Below are 13,808 nucleotides of genomic sequence, written 5' to 3'. Positions count from 1 at the left end.
AAGCCAAACTGGAATCAATGGGTATAGGGGGCAAACTCTCCGCTGGTTGGAGTCATACCTGGTACATAGGAAGATGGTCGTGGTTGTGGCGGGTCAGTCATCTCAGCTCCAGGACATCTCTGCAGGAGTCCCTCAGGGTAGTGTCTGAGGCCCAACAATCTTCAGCTGCTTCATCAATGACCTTCCCTCTATCATAAGGTCAGAAGTGGGGATGTTTGCCGATGATTGCACAATGTTTAGCACCATTTGCGACTCCTCAGATACTGAAGCAGTCCATATTCAAATGCAAAAAGAACTGGACAATATCCAGGCTTGGGTTGACAAGTGGCAAATAACATTCACGCTACACAAATGCCAGGCTGACCATCACCGAGAAGAGACAATCTAACCACCGCCCCTTGACATTCAATGGTGTAACCATCACTGAATCCCCCACTTTCAACATCCTTGGGGTTACCATTGACCAGAAACTCAACTGGACTCACCACATAAACACAGTGGCTACAAGAGCAGGTCAGAGGCTAGGAATACTGCGGCGAGTAACTCACCTCCTGACTCCCCAAAGCCTGTCCACCATCTACAAGGCACAAGTCAGGAGTGTGATGGAATACCCCCCACTTGCCTGGATGGGTGCAGCTCCAACAACACTCAAGAAGCTTGACACCATCCAGGGCAAGCAGCCCGCTTGATTGGCACCACATTTACCAACATTCAATCCCTCCACCACCGACGCTCAGTAGCAGCAGTGTGTACGATCTACAAGATGCACTGCAGCAATTCACCAAAGATCCTTAAACAGCACCCTCCAAACCCACAACCACTTACATCTCGAAGGACAAGGGCAGCAGATACATGGGAACACCACCACCTGCAAGTTCCCCTCCAAGCCATATCACCTTTCCGTCGCAGTCGCTGGGTCAAAATCCTGGAATTCCTTCCCTAACGGCATTGTGGGTTAACCCACAGCACGTGGACTGCAGCGATTAAAGAAGGCAGCTCACCACCACCTTCTCAAGGGGCAACTAGGGATGGGCAATAAATGCTGGCCATTCAGCGATGCCCATGTCCCACAAATAAATAAAAAAACATCATTCCTGAAATAAGGAGACCAGTACCCTTCGGCCCTCGATGTTGCGCCGACCAGTGAAGCCAATCTACAGCCCATCTAACCTACACTATTCCAATATCATCCATATGTTTATCCAATGACAATTTAACTGCCCTTAATGTTGGCAAGTCCACTACTGCTGCAGGCAGGGCATTCCACGCCCTTACTACTCTCTGAGTAAAGAACCTACTTCTGACATCTGTCCTATATCTATCACCCCTCAATTTAAAGCTATGTCCCCTCGTGCTAGCTATCACCATCCGAGGAAAAGGGCTCTCACTATCCACCCTATCTAATCCTCTGATCATCTTGTATGCCTCTATTAAGTCACCTCTTAACCTTCTTCTCTCTAACGAAAACAACCTCAAGCTCCTCAGCCTTTCCTCATAAGACCTTCCCACCATACCAGGCAACATCCTGGTAAATCTCCTCTGCACCCTTTCCAATGCTTCCACATCCTTCCTATAATGCGGCGACCAGAACTGTATGCAATACTCCAAGTGCGGCCGCACCAGAGTTTTGTACAGCTGCAGCATGACCTCCTGGCTCCGAAACTCAATCCCTCTACCAATAAAAGCTAACACTCCGTACACCTTCTTAACAACCCTATCAACCTGGGTGCCAACTTTCAGGGATCTATGCACATGGACACCGAGATCTCTCTGTTCATCCACACTACCAAGTATCTTACCATTAGCCCAGTACTCTGTATTCCTGTTACTCCTTCCAAAGTGAATCAGCTCACACTTTTCCGCATTGAACTCCATTTGCCACCTCTCAGCTCAGCTCTGCAGCTTATTTATGTCCCTCTGTAACCTGCAACGACCTTCCGCACTGTCTACAACTCCACTGACTTAAGTGTCATCTGCAAATTTACTAACACATCCTTCTACGCCCTCATCCAGGTCATTGATAAAAATGACAAACAGCAGTGGCCCCAATACAGATCCTTGCAGTACACCACTATTAACTGAACTCCAGGATGAACATTTTCCATCAACCACCACCCTCTGTCTTCTTGCAGCTAGCCAATTCCTGATCCAAACCGCTAAATCACCCTCAATCCCATGCGTCCGTATTTTCTGCAATAGCTTACCGTGGGGAACCTTATCAAACGCTTTACTGAAATCCATATACACCACATCAACTGCTTTAACCTCATCCACCTCTTTGGTCACCTTCTCAAAGAACTCAATAAGGTTTGTGAGGCACAACCTACCCTTCACAAAAGTACAGTACACAATACTCCAGATGTGGTATCTCCAATGCCCTGTACAACTGAAGCACATCCTCCCGACTTTTGTAATCACTTCCCCTCGCAATACAGGCTAACATTCTGAGTTTTCCTAATTACTTTCTGTACCTGTATACCAGCCTCTTGTGATTCATGTCTCAGACACCCAGATTCCTCTGTACCTCAGAGCTCTGCAATCTCTCACTATTTAGACAATAAGCTTCTTTATATTTTCCTCCCAAAATGTACAGCTTCACATTTGCCCACAATATACTCCATCTGACAAATCTTTGTTCATTCACTTAACCTATCCATATCCTTCTGTCACCTCCTTACGTCCCCTTCACAACTTACTTTCCTACCTTTGTGTCATCATCAAATTTATCAACCATGTCTTTGGTCCCTTCACAGAATCACAGAATATTACAGTGCAGAAGAGGCCCTTTGGTCCATCAATTCTGCACCGCGCATGAAAGGCCCTGACCTGCCCACCTAATCGCACTTGCCAGCACTTGGCCCATAGCCTCAAAACCTCATCCAAGTCATTTATATAAATTGTAAAAAGTTGAGGTCCCAGCACTGATCCCTGTGGCACACCACTCGTTACACCCTGCCAACCAGGAAATGACCCATTTATGCCTACTGTCTGTTTCCTGTTAGTGAGCCAATCGTCTATTCGTGCTGATACGTTACCCCCTACACAATGAAATTTTATTTTGCACAATACCTTTGTACTTTATAAAATGCCTTTTGGAAATCTAAGTACAGTACATCCACCGGTTCCCCTCAGCACGTGACTCCTTCAAAGAACTCCAATAAATTGGTTAAACATGATTTCCCTTTCACAAAACCATGTTGTCTCTGCCTGATTGCCTTGAATTTTTCCAAGTGCCCTGCTGTCTTTAATAATAGCTTCTAACATTTTCCCTGCGACAGATGTTAGTCTAACTGGCCTGTAGTTTCCTGCTTCCTGTCTTCCCCCATTTTTGAATAAAGGATTACATTTGCTATCTTCCAATCGAATGGAACCTTCCCCGAATATTGAGAGTTTTGGAAAATTAAAACCAATGCATCAACTCTCATTGGCCACTTCTTTCAAGACATTTCAAAATCAGAGATCGTCTTCTGCTGAAGTGGGACTCTGAAACCCAAACAAGTTATCCTGAACCTGGGGAGGTGATGGCCTAGTGGTATTATCGCTAGACTATTAATCCTGAAACTCAGCTAATGCTCTGGGGACCCGGGTTTGAATCTTGCCATGGCAGGGGGTGGAATTTGAATTCAATTTTAAAAATCTGGAATTAAGAATCTACTGATGACCACAAAACCAATGTCGATTGTTGGAAAAACCAATCTGGTTCACTAATGTCCTTTAGGGAAAGAAATCTGCTGTCCTTACCTGGTCTGGCCTACATGTGACTCCAGAGCCATGCCAATGTGGTTGACTCCCAACTGCCCTCTGAGCAAGGGCAACTAGGGATGGGCAATAAATGCTGGCCAGCCAGCAACGCTCATGTCCCATGAATGAATTAAAAAAACCTTAAGGTGAAGTAAACTTGACCCAGGGATTTGTCAGCCTGCAGACCCGAAAATTTGCTCTGCACTACTTTCCTGATGATTGCAATTTCCGTAATTTCCCCGAGTTCCTCCCTCCCTTTCGCTTCCTGATTTACAGCTGTTTCTGGGATGTTACTTGTGTCCTTGCAGGAATATATAGAGGGGTTGGTCAGATCAATGGCAAGTGAAATTTAATCCTGAAAAGTGTGAGGTGATGCACTTTGGAAGGAGTAGCAAGACAAGGGAGTATTTAGTGAACGGCAGGACACTAGGAAGCTCAGATGAACAGATGATCTTGGGGTACTTATTCACAGATCACTGAAGGCAGCAGAACAGGTTAATAGATTAGTTAAGAAGGCATATGGCATACTTGCCTTTATCTGTCATGCTATAGAGTATAAGAGCAGGAAAGTTATGTTGGAGTTGCACAAATCTTTGTTTAGGCTGGAGTACTGTGTGCAGTTCTGGTCACCTCAATATAAGGAGGATGTGATTGCACTGGAGAGGGTGCAGAGGAGATTCACCAGGATGTTGCCTGGCATGCAGCCTTTGAGGAGATTGAGTGTGCAAGGAGATACTGGATAGACTCAGGTTGTTTTCTTTAGAGCAGAGAAGGCTGAGGGGGGACATGATTGAGGTGTATAAGATTTAGAGGGGTATGGACAGAGTGAATAGGAAGCAGGTATTCCCCTTGGTTGAGGGGTCAGTAACGAGAGGCCAGGAGGTTCAGAGGGGATTTGAGGAAAGGTTTTTTCACCCACAAAGTGGTGGAAGTCTGGATTGCACTGCTGGGAGGGTGGTAGGCAGGGAAACCTTACAACTTTTAAAAGGTTGTAGATAAAACTTATTACATAAAATTTAATGAAGTAATCAGTATAGAGTTCAACATACTTAAACTGGAGAATCACAGAATTGTTACAGTGCAGGAGGAGGCCATTTGGCCCATCGTATCTGCACTGGCTCTCCAAATAAGCATCATGGACTCGGTGCCATTCCCCTGCCTTTTGTACATCCCCCCTGCACATTGTTCCTGGTCAAATATTAATCTAATGCCCTTAAATGTCTCGACTGATCCTGCCTCCACCACACTCCCAAGCAATGCATTCCAAACCCCAAACAGCCGCTGTGTGAAAAAGTTTCTCTCACATCATATTTGCTTCTTGTGCAAATCACTTTAAATCTCGATCCATTTCCGAGCGGGAACAGTTTCTCCCGATCGACTCTGTCCAGCTCCCTCATGATTTTGAACATCTCTGTCAAATCTCCTCTTAGTCTTCTTCTCTCCAACGAGAACAGTCCCACCCTCTCCAATCTATCCTCATAGCTGAAGTTTCTCAGCCCTGGAACCATTCTTGTAAACTTCTGCACCCTCTCCAATGTGTTCACATCCTTCCTATAGTGTAACGCCCAGAGCTGTGCACAGAGATTGAAGGCAAAGTAAAATGACATGGAAAATGGGATATTGAAGGTCAGGATAATTATAATTATCTACCACATGGAAAAGAGAGTTGGAGAATCTTTTATGTTCAGAGGATGATTATTGATAATAGGCTAATATTTTTGTGAGCGAAAGTTTAGATTTCACTTCTATTTGGTGCAATATTTTATGATTTTCTTTGTTTCACAATTTTAATATTAATTCATGTGAAATTAATCAACCAATTTACCAATTAAAGAGCTAAATGGCTCAGGATAGTCTGTAGCAAGGAAAAGGGTCGGGTTCTGGGAATCTTACCCCAAGGATCCCACAAACTAATGAAGGGGGGTCAGGGAATCTGCATGATGTCCATCACACCTGCTAGGGTTTGTAGATTTTTTGTTATTCATTCATAGAACATGGGCATCGCTGGCTGGCCAGCATTTACTTAGTTTCAGGGTCACCATTGCTGAGGTTAGCTTTATATTCCAGATTTATTAATTGAATCAAAATTGCACCCCCTGCAGTGGACAGCATCAGCCTGGGCCTCTGTGTCTCTAGGTTACTCAACCAGCAACATTTTCACTACGCCACCATCTCTCCTAAAAATATTATTCTCATTGATATCATTCCAAGAAGCTGTGGACCTCAGCCTCTCTAAGCAACTTCTGACATTGATTCTTGAATCAATTCATTCATTCTAATGATCAGAATTGATTGAAGGGGAAATTGTGATTTGATTTGCTGGGATCAGGCTCATCAATCCTTCAACATAAAAACAGAAGCATGGACCAAACTCTTTATCTAAACTGGGTTTAATTTCTCTCCAGAGCTATTATGGTTCAGTGCTAAGGGTGGCCATGACCGTCTGTACCTGGCGGGATAGCAGTCAACCTGGATTCCTGTGGTGTCACAATATCTTTAACCAGCACACGTTTAAAGATCGGTTCTGGAGCGAATGGAATTTGGAGCTGGAACACTGAAGGTAAGTGTTCCGTGACTGTCACCATCATCGTAGTTCCTGCAGGAACTTGGCTGAGTGTCTGCACAGAGTCTGTTTCTCCTCACTGGGGAAGTAGCGACTACTTTATCTGTATAGCACGCAAGAAACAATGCTTCTCACTGTGTCCCAATACATGTGACAATAATAAATCAAATCAAATACTATCATAGAAACATAGAACATAGAAAAACTACAGCACAAAACAGGCCCTTCGGTCCCACAAGTTGTGTCGAACATATCCCCACCTTTTAGGCCTACCTATAACCCTCCATCCTATTAAGTCCCATGTACTCATCCAGGAGTCTCTTAAAAGACCCTATTGAGTTTGCCTCCACCACCACTGACGGCAGTCGATTCCACTCGCCCACCACCCTCCGTGTGAAAAACTTCCCCCTAACATTTCTCCTGTACCTACCCCCCAGCACCTTAAACCTGTGTCCTCTCGTAGCAGCCATTTCCACCCTGGGAAAAAGCCTCCGAGAGTCCACCCGATCTATGCCTCTCAACATCTTATATACCTCTATTAGGTCTCCTCTCATCCTACATCTCCCCAAGGAGAAAAGACCAAGCTCCCTCAGCCTATCCTCATAAGGCATGCCACTCAATCCAGGCAACATCCTTGTAAATCTCCTCTGCACCCTTTCAACCTTTTCCACATCCGACCAGAACTGAGCACAGCACTCCAAGTGGGGTCTGACAAGGGTCTTATATAGCTGCATCATTATCCCCGGACTCCTAAACTCAATCCCTCGATTGATAAAGGCCAGCACACCATACGCCTTCTTAACCACCTCCTCCACCTGCGGGACCGATTTTAGAGTCCTGTGGACCCGGACCCCAAGGTCCTTCTGATCCTCCACAGTACTAAGAGTCTTTCCCTTTATATTGTACTCCTTCATCCCATTTGACCTGCCAAAATGGACCACTACGCATTTATCTGGATTGAAGTCCATCTGCTACTTCTCCGCCCAGTCTTGCATCCTATCTATGTCCCTCTGTAACTTCTGACATCCCTCCAGACTATCACAGAGGGTGGTGGGGGCCTGGAATGCGCTGCCAGGCAAGGTCGTGGAGGCGGACACACTGGGAACGTTTAAGACTTATCGAGACAGCCATGTGAATGGAGTGGGAATGGAGGGATACAAAAGAATGGTCTAGTTTGGACCAGGGAACGGCACGGGCTTGGAGGGCCGAAGGGCCTGTTCCTGTGCTGTATTGTTCTTTGTTGTTCTTGTTTCCACAACCCCACCAACCTTCGTGTCGTCAGCAAACTTACCAACCCATCCCTCCACTTCCTCATCCAGGTCATTTATGAAAATGACAAACAGCAAGGGTCCTAGAACAGATCCCTGGGGCACACCACTAGTGACCGACCTCCATTTAGAAAAAGACCCATCTATACACACTCTCTGCCTCCTTTGGGCCAGTTCTGGATCCACAGGGCAGCAGCCCCTTGGATCCCATGCCCTCTCACTTTTTCGAGAAGCCTTGCATGGGGGACCTTATCGAACGCCTTGCTAAAATCCATATAAACCACATCTACCGCCTTCCTTCATCAATGTGTTTAGTCACATTTTCGAAGAACTCCACCAGGCTCGTAAGACACGATCTGCCTTTGACAAAGCCATGCTGAGTATTCTTGAGCATACTAAACCTCTCTAAATGCTCATAAATCTTGTCCCTCAGGATCTTCTCCATCAGCTTACCAACCACTGAGGTTAAACTCACCGGTCGGTAATTTCCTGGGCTATCCCTATTCCCCTTCTTGAAAATAGGAACCACATCCGCAATCCGGCACCTCTCCCATCTCCATTGACGACGCAAAGATCATCGCCAGAGGCTCTGCAATCTCTTCCCTCGCCTCCCACAGTAACCTGAGGTACATCCCATCCGGTCCCGGCGACTTATCTATCTTGATGCCATTCAAAGATTCCAGCACAACCTCTTTCTTAAAGTCCACATAATCTTTTCAGTCCACCGCAAGCCCGCAGTACATCCACCCAGGTCCTTCTCCTCTGTGAAAACCGAGGCAAAATACTCATTAAGCACCTCTGCCATTTCTACTGGTTCCGTACAGATCTTCCCGCCTTCACCTTTTATAGGCCCTATTCCTTCACATCTCATCCTTTTACTCTTCACATATTTATAGAACGCCTTAGGGTTTTCCTTAATCCTACCTGCCAAGGCCTTCTCGTGACCCCTTCTGCTCTCCTAATTTCCTTCTTTAGTCCCTTCCTACAAGCCGTATACTCATCTAGATCCCTATCTTCGCCAAGCTCTCTGAACCTTTTGTATGCTTTCCTTTTCTTCTCGACTAGGTCCCGCAAGCTTTCGTGCACCACGGTTCCTTTAACCTACCAACTCCTCCCTGTCTGCTCGGAACGTTGTCCTGTAGAACTCTAGACAGACATTCCTTGAACAACTGCCACCTCTCTTCAGTACATTTCCCCGAGAATACCTCCTTCCAATTTACTCCTCTAATTTGCTGCCTTATGTCTTCATATTTCCCCTTACTCCATATAAACGCTTTCCTAGCTTGCCTGATCCTCTCTTTTTCCAATGCAAGCATAAAGGAGATAGAGTTATGATCGCTATCCCCACGATGCTCTCCCACTGAGAGATCTGACACCTGTCCAGGTTCATTGGTCAGTATCAGATCAAGTACAGCCTCTCCTCTTGTAGGCTTGTCCACATGCTGTGTCAGGAAACCTCCTGAACACACCTAACGAACTCCTCCCCATCCAATCCCCTTACCCTCGGGATATTCCAATCTATGTTTGGGAAATTAAAGTCTCCCATCACAACAACTCTGCTATTATTGCAACTCTCCAGGATCTGTTTCCCTATCTGCTCCTCCACCTCCCTGTTACTATTGGGCAGCCTATAGAAAACTTCCAGCAAAGTGATCGACCCCTTCCCACTCTGAACTTCCACCCACAGAGACTCTGTAGACAATCCCTCCACAGCATACACCTTTCCTACAACTGTGACACTATCCCTGATCAGTGCCACTCCACCCCCTCTCTTGCCTCCCTCCCTGTCCTTCCTGAAACATCTGAATCTTGGCACCTGGAGTATCCAGTCCTGTCCCTGAGACATCCAAGTCTCCGTAATGGCCACCACATCACACTTCCAGGCATCGATCCACGCTCTGAGCTCATCCCCTTTATTCACTATACTATTTCTTATGTTCTTATGTTCTTATCAGTTGAAGTTAAGTCTGTCAAGCTGAAGAGTATCGATTGGATGGTTACTTGGGCAAATGTGAAAAAGTGATATATATCCAGAATGTGGTGTTCTGTGAATAAATCTATCCCAAGTGAAGGATGGATTTGGATTCTTTCTTCACCAAGGACAACACTAGGAAGCACAGTCTCAGGGTAAAGGATAATTTTGAATTGAGATGAGGAATGATTTCTTCATGCAATGTTGTCAACTTTTGGAATTTTCTAAGAGAGATTCACAAGGTTGATTCTGGAGTTGAGAGGGTTGGTTTATGAGGCGATTCAGAGTAGACTGGGACTATACTTAATGGAATTCAGAAGAATGAGGGGAGATCTTACAGAAACATACAAGATAGAAGCAGGGAGGTTGTTTCCACTGGCGGGTGAAACTAAAAATTAGGAGGTATGGCCTCAAAATAAGGGGAAGCAGATTTAGGACTGAGTTGAGGAGGAACTTCTTCACCCAAAGGGTTGTGAATCTGTGGAATTCCCTGCCCAGTGAAACAGTTGAGGCTACCTCATTGAACGGTTTTTTAAGGCAAGGATAGATAAGTTTTTGAACAGTAAAGGAATTGAGGGTTATTGTGAGCAGGTGGGTAAGTGGAGTTGAGTCCACAAAAAGATCAGCCATGATTTTATTGAATGGTGGAGCAGGCTCGAGGGGCCGAATGGCCTACTCCTGCTCCTTATGTTCTTATCTGAGGTGCCCAGTCTCTGAGTACATTCAAGGCTGAGATTGATGAGATATTTTGGCACAAGGGGAATTAAGAGATATGGGGATAGCGATAGTGTAATGACTTCAATCAAGCCATTGAGGTTGGCCTATTGGAATATGAACTACTAATTTAAGGAGTCAATTGATGGACCAATCAGGGAGTCCTTTCCTTGTATTTAATGGGTGTGTCCGTTCCTCTGGTCAGTTCCCGAAGGTAGACTGCTGACTGATAGCACTCTGTGTACTGAGGTTGGAATTGTAAATAAAGGGATTCTGGTGAAGGGACTTCTGCCTCTGAAGACTTATTACAGCTAGAAAGTGTAATTGAAAATTAGCCGTGATCTTACTGAATGGTGCAGCAGGCTCAAGGGGCTGAATGGCTCCCTCCTGCTCCTAGCTCTTATGTTCTTGTCAGTGTGTCCTCACTGAATCACTATGTTTAATGTTAGTCACTGATTGAGTCCGAGATTAGCAATAGGGATGTAGCTCAATTGTGTAGCTAGTGTTGCGAAGTGGGGTAGAATAATTGTAGATTGGTGTTTGTAAGATTGTCTGATAAAAGGTGGTGCTTTTCCTGCAAGTAAATAAAGAGTATCAAAAATGAAATATTTGTGTCGGAAGGCCAAGCAGCAGGGTTACCAAGGCAACAGGCTTTCAGGCATTTGAATTATTTGAATTCAGCCAATCAAAAATGAATCAGGCACTTGGATACCAATAACCTATTAAATTTAAAGGTTTTGGCAACCTAGGACCAATCATATTGTGGGGATATAAATATGTCATTACAGGTATAAAAGGAAGGGGGCAGTGTGACAGAGGAAGTGGTCCTCTGCTGCAGCTCACAGCTATTAGCTCAAAGCCTCATCTGGATAGCGAAGCTAGCACAGAATCCCCGTCCCTGGGAACAGCTCGTAGAGCAGAGTTCTGCGTCACGGAGCTGCTCAGGATCAACATCAACAAATACCATCTCATCTCACTCCAGAACCTTCTTTGCAAAGACACCTCCCACAAGGAGGTGGACACAGTCCCTTCCCCATCACAATCACCCCGAGGGCAATGGGTGGATGGGGTGAGATTCCATGTAGGAAGGAGCTGACGGGGAGGGCCTTTCTCACCTGCTTGTGTACCCTATTTCTTAAATTTTTACTCCATTCTTAAAGTTACAAAGCAATGCTCAGTGGACCGAGAAACCCCAAACCATCTCCTTGCCTGCTCCAAAACCAAATTGAAATTGAATCCAATTCATGGTCCCCACAAGAGAGACAAACATGTCCTACGTAAATCTATTTGTTGGTCTATATGGTGAGGTGGTGATGGGACAGACACAGTCACTTACCTCTGTCTCCGTGAACTTTTCCATCATAGTTATTGATCAATTCTTCTATAAAAACTCCATCCTGTTCCAAGACCTCATCACCCATATATGGGATATTGTGTAAAACTGTCTCGTCCTCCACCTGAACAGCAACAAGCACCAGTTAACGAGGAACAGAACGCCCAATACACCAGTTAGCGAGGAACAAAACGCCCGATACATAAACTGTGCTAATTCTTGCCTACACCCAGATACAGCCACTGATCTCCGTCATTCACTCATCAAACTCAATCATCCACTCAGCACAACACAAGCACCTACCATGAAATTCTGTTGGAGTGGAGACCAGGAATACATGACCGGGCTCATGGCCACCAGGCTGAGTATCTTTTGTGTGACCAGCTGACTCTTGAAGCCCAGGAATAAACTCTCGACCATGCACTGCAATGAAGAAAAGCCGCAGTGAGAAGGAGGGAACGGAGAGTGAGTATGGCGGGAATGCTGAGTAAATGTTGTTTCTCAAACTCCTGGGGGGTTGTGAAGGGAGGGAGTCTCTGTGCCCACAGCTGCAGACAGATGTGTGACTATCTCATCCAAGGTGATGTTCAGAGTCGGCAGAATCTCCACTTCCCAAGCAGACGGCAATGTCAAACCCAGTGCTGTGAAAAAGATTCGCAAACCAGACTTACTAGGAGGCAAGTCCCTCACTTGTCCCTCAGTTTCAATGAGCTGTGACTGCAGAGCCCCCTCACTGTTGAAAACTTCACCTGAGGTTCCAGCTCCCAGACATTGTGTGCGTGACCTTTCTGGCGTGCCACACCGGCTGATCAGTGAGCTGATAAGATAGGGAAAAAGGCGATAAATCAGGTTCACTTCTGGATTCTCGCCTGTCCCGATGGCACCGACACTGTTTTGCCAATGAAATCAACATCCAGAAAGGGCTGATTTCAATATTAATGACATCATTTAAATGTCATTAGTGAGTCAGGGACACTGGGTCCACCCTTATTCGTACCCCCTCATCGGTCAAGCTCCGTACCGCTGAGACTCACAAATGGTCACCATCAACGGGGACCAACGTGATGACGCGCTGCTGAGACCAAAGACCACTAAGGCCCCGCCCCCCCCACGCAGGTGTTTGGGGGCAGGGTGGGGCAGTGCCAGTCTGCCATCCTGGCAATGCCAAGGTGGCAGAGTCTGAAGGGTGTGGAGCCATGATTTGGGCGGGCGGGCGGGCGGGGGGGGGGGCGGGTGTGAACTCTACAGAGGGAGTGGGTTGATCAGTGGGGACGGCGATCAGGGGGGAGAGAGAGGAGGGGGGGAGAGAGAGGAGGGGGGGAGAGAGAGGAGGGGGGGGAGAGAGAGGAGGGGGGGAGAGAGAGGAGGGGGGGAGAGAGAGGAGGGGGGGAGAGAGAGGAGGGGGGGAGAGAGAGGAGGGGGGAGAGAGAGGAGGGGGGGAGAGAGAGGAGGGGGGGAGAGAGAGGAGGGGGGGAGAGAGAGGGGGGGGAGAGAGAGGAGGGGGGGAGAGGGGGGAGAGAGAGGAGGGGGGGAGAGGGGGGAGAGAGAGGAGGGGGGAGAGGGGGGAGAGAGAGGAGGGGGGAGAGGGGGGAGAGAGAGGAGGGGGGGAGAGGGGGGAGAGAGAGGAGGGGGGAGAGGGGGGAGAGGGGGGAGAGGGGGGAGAGAGAGGAGGGGGGGGGAGAGAGAGGAGGGGGGGGAGAGAGAGGAGGGGGGGGAGAGAGAGGAGGGGGGGGAGAGAGAGGAGGGGGGGAGAGAGAGGAGGGGGGGGAGAGAGAGGAGGGGGGGGAGAGAGAGGAGGGGGGGGAGAGAGAGGAGGGGGGGGAGAGAGAGGAGGGGGGGGAGAGAGAGGAGGGGGGGGAGAGAGAGGAGGGGGGGGAGAGAGAGGAGGGGGGGAGAGAGAGGAGGGGGGGGAGAGGGGGGAGAGAGAGGAGGGGGGAGAGGGAGGAGGGGGGGAGAGGGAGGAGGGGGGGAGAGGGGGGAGGGGGGGAGAGGAGGGGGGAGAGGGGGTAGGGGGGGAGAGGGGGGAGGGGGGGGAGGGGGGGAGAGAGAGGAGGGGGGAGAGAGAGGAGGGGGGGAGAGGGGGGAGAGAGAGGAGGGGGGGAGAGGGGGGAGAGAGAGGAGGGGGGGAGAGGGGGAGAGAGAGGAGGGGGGGAGAGAGAGGAGGGGGGGAGAGAGAGGAGGGGGGGAGAGGGGGGAGAGAGAGGAGGGGGGGGAGAG

Source organism: Mustelus asterias, chromosome 11 (assembly GCF_964213995.1).
Source record: "Mustelus asterias chromosome 11, sMusAst1.hap1.1, whole genome shotgun sequence".
Taxonomy (NCBI): Eukaryota; Metazoa; Chordata; class Chondrichthyes; order Carcharhiniformes; family Triakidae; genus Mustelus; species Mustelus asterias.
Note: the sequence above shows the minus strand (reverse complement) of the source record.